This window comes from Somniosus microcephalus, unplaced genomic scaffold (assembly GCF_052327205.1).
Source record: "Somniosus microcephalus isolate GS21.2 unplaced genomic scaffold, FLI_Smic_1.0 scaffold1615, whole genome shotgun sequence".
Lineage (NCBI taxonomy): Eukaryota > Metazoa > Chordata > Chondrichthyes > Squaliformes > Somniosidae > Somniosus > Somniosus microcephalus.
Genome location: NW_028226802.1, coordinates 284 through 8,369, shown reverse-complemented (window position 1 = coordinate 8,369; position 8,086 = coordinate 284). Strand labels below are relative to the sequence as shown.

General features: G+C 54.1%; 1 long non-coding RNA gene across 1 annotated transcript; it reads right to left on the bottom strand.

Annotated features, from left to right (window-relative positions):
• Positions 1 to 2,143: 2,143 nt before the first annotated feature.
• On the bottom strand, positions 2,144 to 5,580 carry LOC147080427 (uncharacterized). Its single transcript, XR_015077328.1, has 2 exons — positions 4,667 to 5,580; positions 2,144 to 2,514 (listed from the first exon to the last, which is right to left on the bottom strand). It is a non-coding gene; the product is annotated as an uncharacterized LOC147080427 (long non-coding RNA).
• Positions 5,581 to 8,086: the final 2,506 nt, after the last annotated feature.

Here is an 8,086-nt window from a genome sequence, read left to right as displayed (position 1 = left end):
TCACAACCGCTCGGCCCGAGACACAGAGCGGGGGAGCGGCAGCGGCCGGCCGTAAACCGCGCGGCCCTGTAAACTGCCGTTTTACAAAAAAGCCTTGGCAACGCCGGGCCCCCCAGCTAGTATTATATATATAAAGCGGTTGATCTGTCTGTCTGTCTCTCTGTATGTCCTCTATACACTCAAAAGTTATAGAGCGAACCTACACATATGTTATATCAAAAGAAAGCTTATGATTATGGAAGTGTCATAGGCATATTTACTTTTTGGTCAGACAAAAATTGTTCGGACACTATACAAAAAACGGACAACTCCGCTCATTAGCGTTGAGTGACGTGCTGGTTGACCAATCGTACAGGGGATAGCATTGAGTGACGTGATGGTTGACCAATCGTCCAGGGGATAGTGTTGAGTGACGTGATGGTTGACCAATCCTACAGTTGAGTGACCTGATGGTTGACCAATCGGTGCGTCACCGGGGGCATTTCATTCCGTGTGGGCGGGCCTAATCCTGCAGCCTCCCGAAACTTCGCCACCATTTTTTTAATGCCAGACGCGGGCACCCGCCGCTTTAAGTAACACAATTAAATAGTTTTTTTTTAAGTTAAATTTTTGTGTAAATATATTTTCTAACCTCATTAATTTTCCTAGCTTTCACCCTTTTTTTTCCCTCTTGACTCGCTGCCTCCGCCGATGCCCTGCCTGCAGGCCTCTAAGCCTCTGCCTCTCCTCCCCAGCCACGCCCGAGCTAGGCACCGCCCGTCCCACTGGCCCCGATTACAAACAAGCGGCCCGCAATCGCCGCCATCTTCGTAAAGGCTGGCGGGGCGGTACGGAGCTCCACGGAGCCATCGCCTCCATCTTCCTAAAGGCTGGCGGGGCGGGAGACAGCGCGTGCGTGAACGTCGGTGGCGGCCCGGAGCGGGACCTGAGCTAAGGTGAGTCCGGCCGGGCCTCAGGCGCTACGCGGAAGGAAGACGCACAGGAGTCTGGGAATTGTAGTTTCCTGGGCTCAGGCTCTGTGGGCCGATGAGCTGAGTGGCAGAAAATCGCCGATCTAGCATTGTGATAGCGGGAGGAGCGAGCGAGCACCCCAAACTCAGCAGAGCTATCCAAGAGAAACAAGTCCACAAAAACCCCACCACCCTTTCTGCGTGAAAGGGTGGGGAAAATGAGGGTTGCAATTAAACAGCGGGGTGAGCAAGTAAAAGGGGGGATCGAGATCTTATATAAACACGGTACCTTCCCCCTCCTCCGGATTCTTGAAGCTCCAGCACTCGCGTCTCTGCTCGAACACGGGAGCGAGGGCAGGCTGGATTAATCTAAACACTGCAAGAACCCCGTCAATCATCCTCACTTAAAGGGGCCATCCCACCCTGACCCCCCGCACCTCCAACTTCTGATTTAATCACTCGCATTCTCTCGTGCTCTTCTTCAAATCATGCCCCGTCATATTTTATGCCCACCTGAGAGGCCAAACGGAGCCTTCGTTTAACATCTCATCCACAAGGTGGCACCTCTGACAATTCATCACTCCCTCAATCTACATTATGCGCTCAAGTCTCGAGAGTGGAGTTTCAACCCACTGCTTTCTGACTCAAAGACAAGAGTGCTACCACTTACCTGCCATCCTGGAGTCCCTCTCTCTCTCTCTCTCCTTCCCTCTCTGTCTCTCTCTCTCTCCTTCCCTCTCCCTCTCTGTCTCTCTCTCTCTCCTTCCCTCTCTCTCTCTCCTTCCCTCTCTCTCTCTCTCCTTCCCCCTCTCTCTCTCTCCTTCCCCCTCTCTCCTTCCCCCTCTCTCTGTCTCTCCTTCCCCCCTCTCTCTCCTTCCCCGTCTCTCTTTCCCCCTCTCTCTCTCCTTCCCCCTCTCTCTCTCCTTCCCCCTCTCTCTCTCTCTCCTTCCCCCTTTCTCTCTCTCTCCTTCCCCCTCTCTCTTTCCCCCTCTCTCTCTCTCTTCCAACAACAACATGCCCTCAAAAAACCCTCGGCACCGCCAGGCACTCCAGCTAGTCTATCTATATATATAAAAGTGCTCTTCTGTCTGTCCTTCCATCTGTCTGTCTGTCTGTATGTCCTCTATACACTCAAAAGTTATAGAGCGTACCTACACATGTGTTATATCAAAAGAAAGTTTATGATTACGGAATGGTCATAAGCGTATTTACTTTTTGGTCAGACAAACATTGTTCAGACGGTATACAGAAAACGTTGAAAATACCGCTCATTATCCGCTCATTAGCATTGAGTGACATGAAGGTTGACCAATCGTACAGTCGAGCGACCTGACGGTTGACCAATCGCTGCGTCACGGGGGCGGGTTCATTGCGTGTGCGGGCGGGCCATCCTAGAGTTGAGTGACGTGATGATTGACCAATCCTACAGTTCAGTGACCTGATGGTTGACCAATCGGTGCGTGTGTGGGCGGGCCTAATCCTTCTGAGCTGGGGTGAGTGGCCGCCATCTTGATTCCGAACTCTTCCTTTCTTTTTCCCACTTTCTGCGTGTTTATTTTCAAATCTAGATTTCCAGCAAATAAAAAAGTTGCTTTTAAAACACAAATTGTTTTTTAAAAAAGTTAATTAATTTGTAAATCTTTTCTCTAACCTCATTAATTTTCTACCTTTCACCGTTTTTGCAGGCCTCGAAGCCTCAGCCTCTGTTCCCCAGCCACGCCCGAGCTAGGCACCTCCCGTCCCGCTCAACAAGCGGCCCGTGATCGCCACCATCTTTCTAAAGGCTGGCCGGGCGGGTCTGAGCCGAGCGTAGCCACCGCCGCCATCTTTCTAAAGGCTGGTGGGGCGGCACGGAGCTCCGCGGAGCCATGGCCAGCGCTGGGCTCGGGTGCTTTGTGGGCCGGGCGGGTCTGAGCCGAGCGTAGCCCCCACCGCCATCTTTCTAAAGGCTGGTGGGGCGGCACGGAGCTCCGCGGAGCCATCGCCAGCGCTGGGCTCGGGTGCTTTGTGGCCTGCGGCCGAACGGCAGCTGCGGAGCTCAGGCTGACCGGGGCGCTGCGCTCGGCTGGGCCATGTCAGTGCGGGTGCCCGAGGCCCCGGGGCCTAGCCTTCTCCAACCGCCGCCGGCAGCGCAACTCTCAACACTGGCAGAGGAGAGAGGGTCTGCTGGCTCCCCCCCTCCTCCCTCCTTCACCCCCTTCCCCCCTTCCCCATCCATCCCCCCTCCTCCCTCCTTCCCCCCTCCTTCCCCCGCCCTTCCCCCACCCCCCCTTTCCCTCCCCTCCCACCCCCCTTCCCTCTTCCCCTTCCCCCTCCCCCTCTTCCCCTTTCCCTTCCCCCCACCCCTTTCCCCCCACTGCTTTCCCCCACCCCTTACCACCCACCCCTTTCCCCCCCTTTCCTCCCACCCCTTTCCCCCCCTTCCTTTCCCCCACCCCTTTCCCCCCACCCCTTTCCCCCACCCCTTTCCCCCCAACCCTTTCCCCCACCCCCTTTCCCCCCACCCCTTTCCCCTTTCTCTCCTTCCCTCTCTCTCCTTCCCTCAGTCTCTGTCTCTCTCTCCCTCTCTCTGTCTCTCTCTCCCTCTCTCTCTCTCCCTCTCTCTCTCTCCCTCTCTCTCTGTCTCTCTCTTCCCCTAGTCTCTCTCTCTCTCCCCCGTCTCTCTCTCTCTCTCCCCCCAGTCTCTCTCTCTCTTCCCCACAGTCGCTCTCTTTTCCCCCCAGTCGCTCTCTCTCTTCCCCCCAGTCGCTCTCTCTTACCCCCAGTCGCTCTCTCTCTTACCCCCAGTCGCTCTCCTCTCTTACCCCCCTCCCCCCCTCCTTCCCCCACCCTTCCCCCCTAACACCCCGCTTCCCCCCCTTCCCCCCCCACACACCCCCTTCCCTCCCCTTCCACCCTCCCCATACCCCCACCCCCCTCCCCCTCACCTCCCTCCCCCTCCCCCTCCCTCTCCCCCTCCTTTCCTACCCCTCCCCCATCCCCTTCCCCCCTCCTCTCCTCTCCCTCCCCCTCCCTTTCTCCCCCCCTTCCCCCCTCCTCCCTCCTTCCCCCCTTCCCCCCCAATCTTCCCCCCACCCTTCCCCCCCTCCTTCCCCCACCCTTGCCACCCCACACCCCCTTCCCACCCCACCTTTCTCCTCCCTCCCACACACCCCCCTTCCCTCCCTCCCCCCTCCCTCCCCTCCCCCCTCCCCCTTTCCCCCCACCCCTTTCCCCTTTCTCTCCTTCCCTCTCTCTCTCCTTCCCTCTGTCTCTGTCTCTCTCTCCCTCTCTCTCTCTCTCTCCCTCTCTCTCTCTTCCCCCCAGTCTCTCTCTCTCTCTCCCCCCCCAGTCTCTCTCTCTCTCTTCCCCCCAGGTGCTCTCTCTCTTCCCCCCAGTCGCTCTCTCTTCCCCCCAGTCACTCTCTCTCTTCCCCCCAGTCACTCTCTCTCTTCCCCCCAGTCGCTCTCTCTCTTCCCCCCAGTCGCTCTCTCTCTTCCCCCCAGTCACTCTCTCTCTCTCTTCCAACAACAACATGCCCTCAAAAAACCCTTGGCACCGCCGGGCACTCTAGCTAGTCTATATATATAAAAGAGCTCTTCTGTCTGTCCTTCCGTCTGTCTGTCTGTCTGTCTGTCTGTCTGTACTTTATACACCCAAAAGTTATAGAGCGTACCTACACATGTGTTATATCAAAAGAAAGCTTATGATTCCGGAATGGTCATAAGCGTATTTACTTTTTGGTCAGACAAAAGTTGTTCAGACGGTATCCAAAAAAACGTTCAAAATTCCGCTCATTATCCGCTCATTAGCATTGAGTGACGTGAAGGTTGACCAATCGTACAATCGAGCAACACGACGGTTGACCAATCGCTGCATCATGGGGGCGGGTTCATTGCGTGTGCAGGCGGGCCATCCTAGAGTTGAGTGTCGTGATGATTGACCAATCCTACAGTTCAGTGACCTGATGGTTGACCAATCACTGCAAGTGTGGGTGGGCCTAATCCTTCTGAGCTGAGGTGAGTGGCCGCCATCTTGATTCCAAACTCTTCATTTCTTTTTCCCACTTTCTGCGTGTTTATTTTCAAATCTACATTTCCAGCAAAAAAAAAAGTTGCTTTTAAAACACAATTAAATTGTTTTTAAAAAAAGTTAATTAATTTGTAAATATTTTCTCTCACCTCATTAATTTTCCTACCTTTCACCATTTTTGCAGGCCTCGAAGCCTCGGCCGCTGTTCCCCAGCCACGCCCGAGCTAGGCAGCTCCCGTCCCACTCGACAAGCAGCCCACGATCGCCGCCACCTTTCTAAAGGCTGGCCGGGCGGGTCTGAGCCAAGCGTAGCCACCGCCGCCATCTTTCTAAAGGCTGGTGGGGTGGCACGGAGCTACGCGGAGCCATCGCCGGCGCTGGGCTCGGGTGCTTTGTGGCCTGCGGCTGAACGGCGGCTGCGGAGCTCAGGCTGACCGGGGCGCTTGCGCTCAGCTGGGCCATGTCAGTGCGGGTGCCCGAGGCCCCGGGGCCTAGCCTTCTCCAACCGCCGCCGGCAGCGCAACTCTCAACACTGGCAGAGGGGAGAGGGTTTGCTGGCTCACCCCTCCCTTTCACCCCCCTTCCCCCCCTCCCCCTCCTTCCCCCTTCCCCCCTCCTTCCCTCCCTTCCCCCCCTCCTCCCTCCCTTTACCCCCCCTCCCACACACCCCCTTTCCCCCCTCCCACACACCCCTTCCCTCCCCCCCTCCCCCCTCCCCCTCCCCCCCCTCTTCCCCCCCTCCCCCCTTCGCCCTCTTCCCCCCCTCCCTCCCCTCCCCCCCTCTTCCCCCCTCCCATCCCCTCCCCCCTTTCCCCCTGCCCCTCTTCTGTTTCCCCCCACCACCCTTCCCCCCTTTCCCACCCACCTCTTCTGTTTCCCCCCACCCCTTCCCCCCTTTCCCACCCACCCCTTTCCCCCACACCCTCCCCCTCTTCCCCTTCCCCCCCACCCCTTCCCCCCCTTTCCCCCCCTCTCCCCCCTTTCCATCAAACCCCTTTCCCCCACCCCCTTTCCCCCACCCCTTTCCCCTTCCTCTCCTTCCCTCTCTCTCTCCTTCCCTCTGTCTCTGTCTCTCTCTGTCTCTCTCTCCCTCTCTCTCTGTCCCTCTCTCTCTGTCTCTCTTCCCCCCAGTCTCTCTCTCTCTCTCTCCCGCCCAGTCTCTCTCTCTCTCTTCCCCCAGTCGCTCTCTCTCTTCCCCCCAGTCGCTCTCTCTCTCTTCCCCCCAGTCGCTCTCTCTCTTCCCCCCAGTCGCTCTCTCTCTTTCCCCCAGTCGCTTTCTCTCTTCCCCCCAGTCGCTCTCTCTCTCTCTTCCAACAACAACATGTCCTCAAAAAACCCTCGGCACCACCGGGCACTTCAGTTAGTATATATATATATATATAAATGAGTCTGTCTGTCTGTCTGTGTGTATGTCCGCGGTAAACTCAAAAGTTATAGAGCGTACCTACATAAGAACATAAGAACATAAGAAATAGGAGCAGGAGTAGGCCAATCGGCCCCTCGAGCCTGCTCCGCCATTCAATAAGATCATGGCTGATCTGATCCTAACCACCAATCTACTATCACTGAACCATCTCCTGAATCTAACAGAATTAGACACACGAAATAGGAGCAGGATCAGGCTACATGGCCCCTGGGCCCGCTCCGCTACCCACAGGGCCATGACCAATCCAAACCCTAGACTCATGTCCAAATTCCTGCCCGCTCCCCGTAACCCTTAATTCCCTTTACTTCTAGGAAACTGTCTATTTCTGTTTTAAATTTATGTAATGATGTAGCTTCTACAGCTTTTTGGGGCAGCATATTCCATGGACCTACCACCCTCTGAGTGAAGTAGTTCCTCCTCATCTCAGTTTTGAAAGAGCAGCCCCTTATTCTAAGACTATGCCCCCTAGTTCTAGTTTCACCCATCATCGGGAACATCCTCCCCACATCCACCCGATCCAACCCCTTCACAATCTTATATGTTTCAATAAGATCGCCTCTCATTCTTCTGAACTCCAATGAGTAGAGTCCCAATCTACTCAACCTCTCATCATATGTCCATCCCCTCATCCCCGGGATTAACCGAGTGAACCTTCTTTGTACTGACTCGAGAGCAAGTATGTCTTTTCTTAAGTATGGACACCAAAACTGTATGCAGTATTCCAGGTGCGGTCTCACCAATACCTTGTACAACTGAAGCAATACCTCCCTATTTTTATATTCTATCCCCCTAGCAATGAAAGCCAACATTCCATTGGCCTTCTTAATCACTTGCTGCACCTGCATACTAACCTTTTGAGTTTCGTGCACCAGGACCCCCAGATCCCTTTGTACTTCAGTACTTTCCAGTTTCTTGCCATTAAGATAATAACTTGCTCTACGATTTTTCCTGCCAAAGTGCATAACCTCACACTTTCCAGTATTGTATTCCATCTGCCAAATCTCTGCCCACTTACTTAGCCTGTCTATATCCCCTTGCAGGTTTTTTATGTCCTCCTCACTCACTACTTTCCCTCCCATCTTAGTATCATCTGCAAAACTTTGATATGTTACACTCGGTCCCCTCCTCCAAATCGTTAATATAGATTGTAAAGAGTTGGGGACCCAGCACTGACCCCTGTGGAACACCACTAGTTACTGATTGCCAGTCCGAGAATGAACCATTTATCCCAACTCTCTGCTTTCTGTTAGATAGCCAATCCTCTATCCATGCCAGAATATTACCCCCAATCCTGTGATTTTTTATCTTAAGCAATAATCTTTTGTGTGGCACCTTGTCAAATGCCTTTTGGAAGTCTAAATACACTACATCCACTGGTTCCCCTTTATCCACCCTATATGTTACTTCCTCAAAGAACTCCAGCAAATTTGTCAAACATGACTTCCCCTTCATAAAACCATGCTGACTTTGTCCTATTAAATTATGATTATCCAAATGTCCTGTTACTGTCTCCTTAATAATGGACTCCAATATTTTACCTACCACAGATGTTAGGCTAACTGGTCTATAGTTTCCAGCCTTCTGTCTACTGCCCTTTTTAAATAAGGGCGTTACATTAGCAGTTTTCCAGTCTGCCGGGACCTTTGCTGATTCCAGGGAGTTTTGGAAAATTATTACCAATGCATCCACAATCCCTACC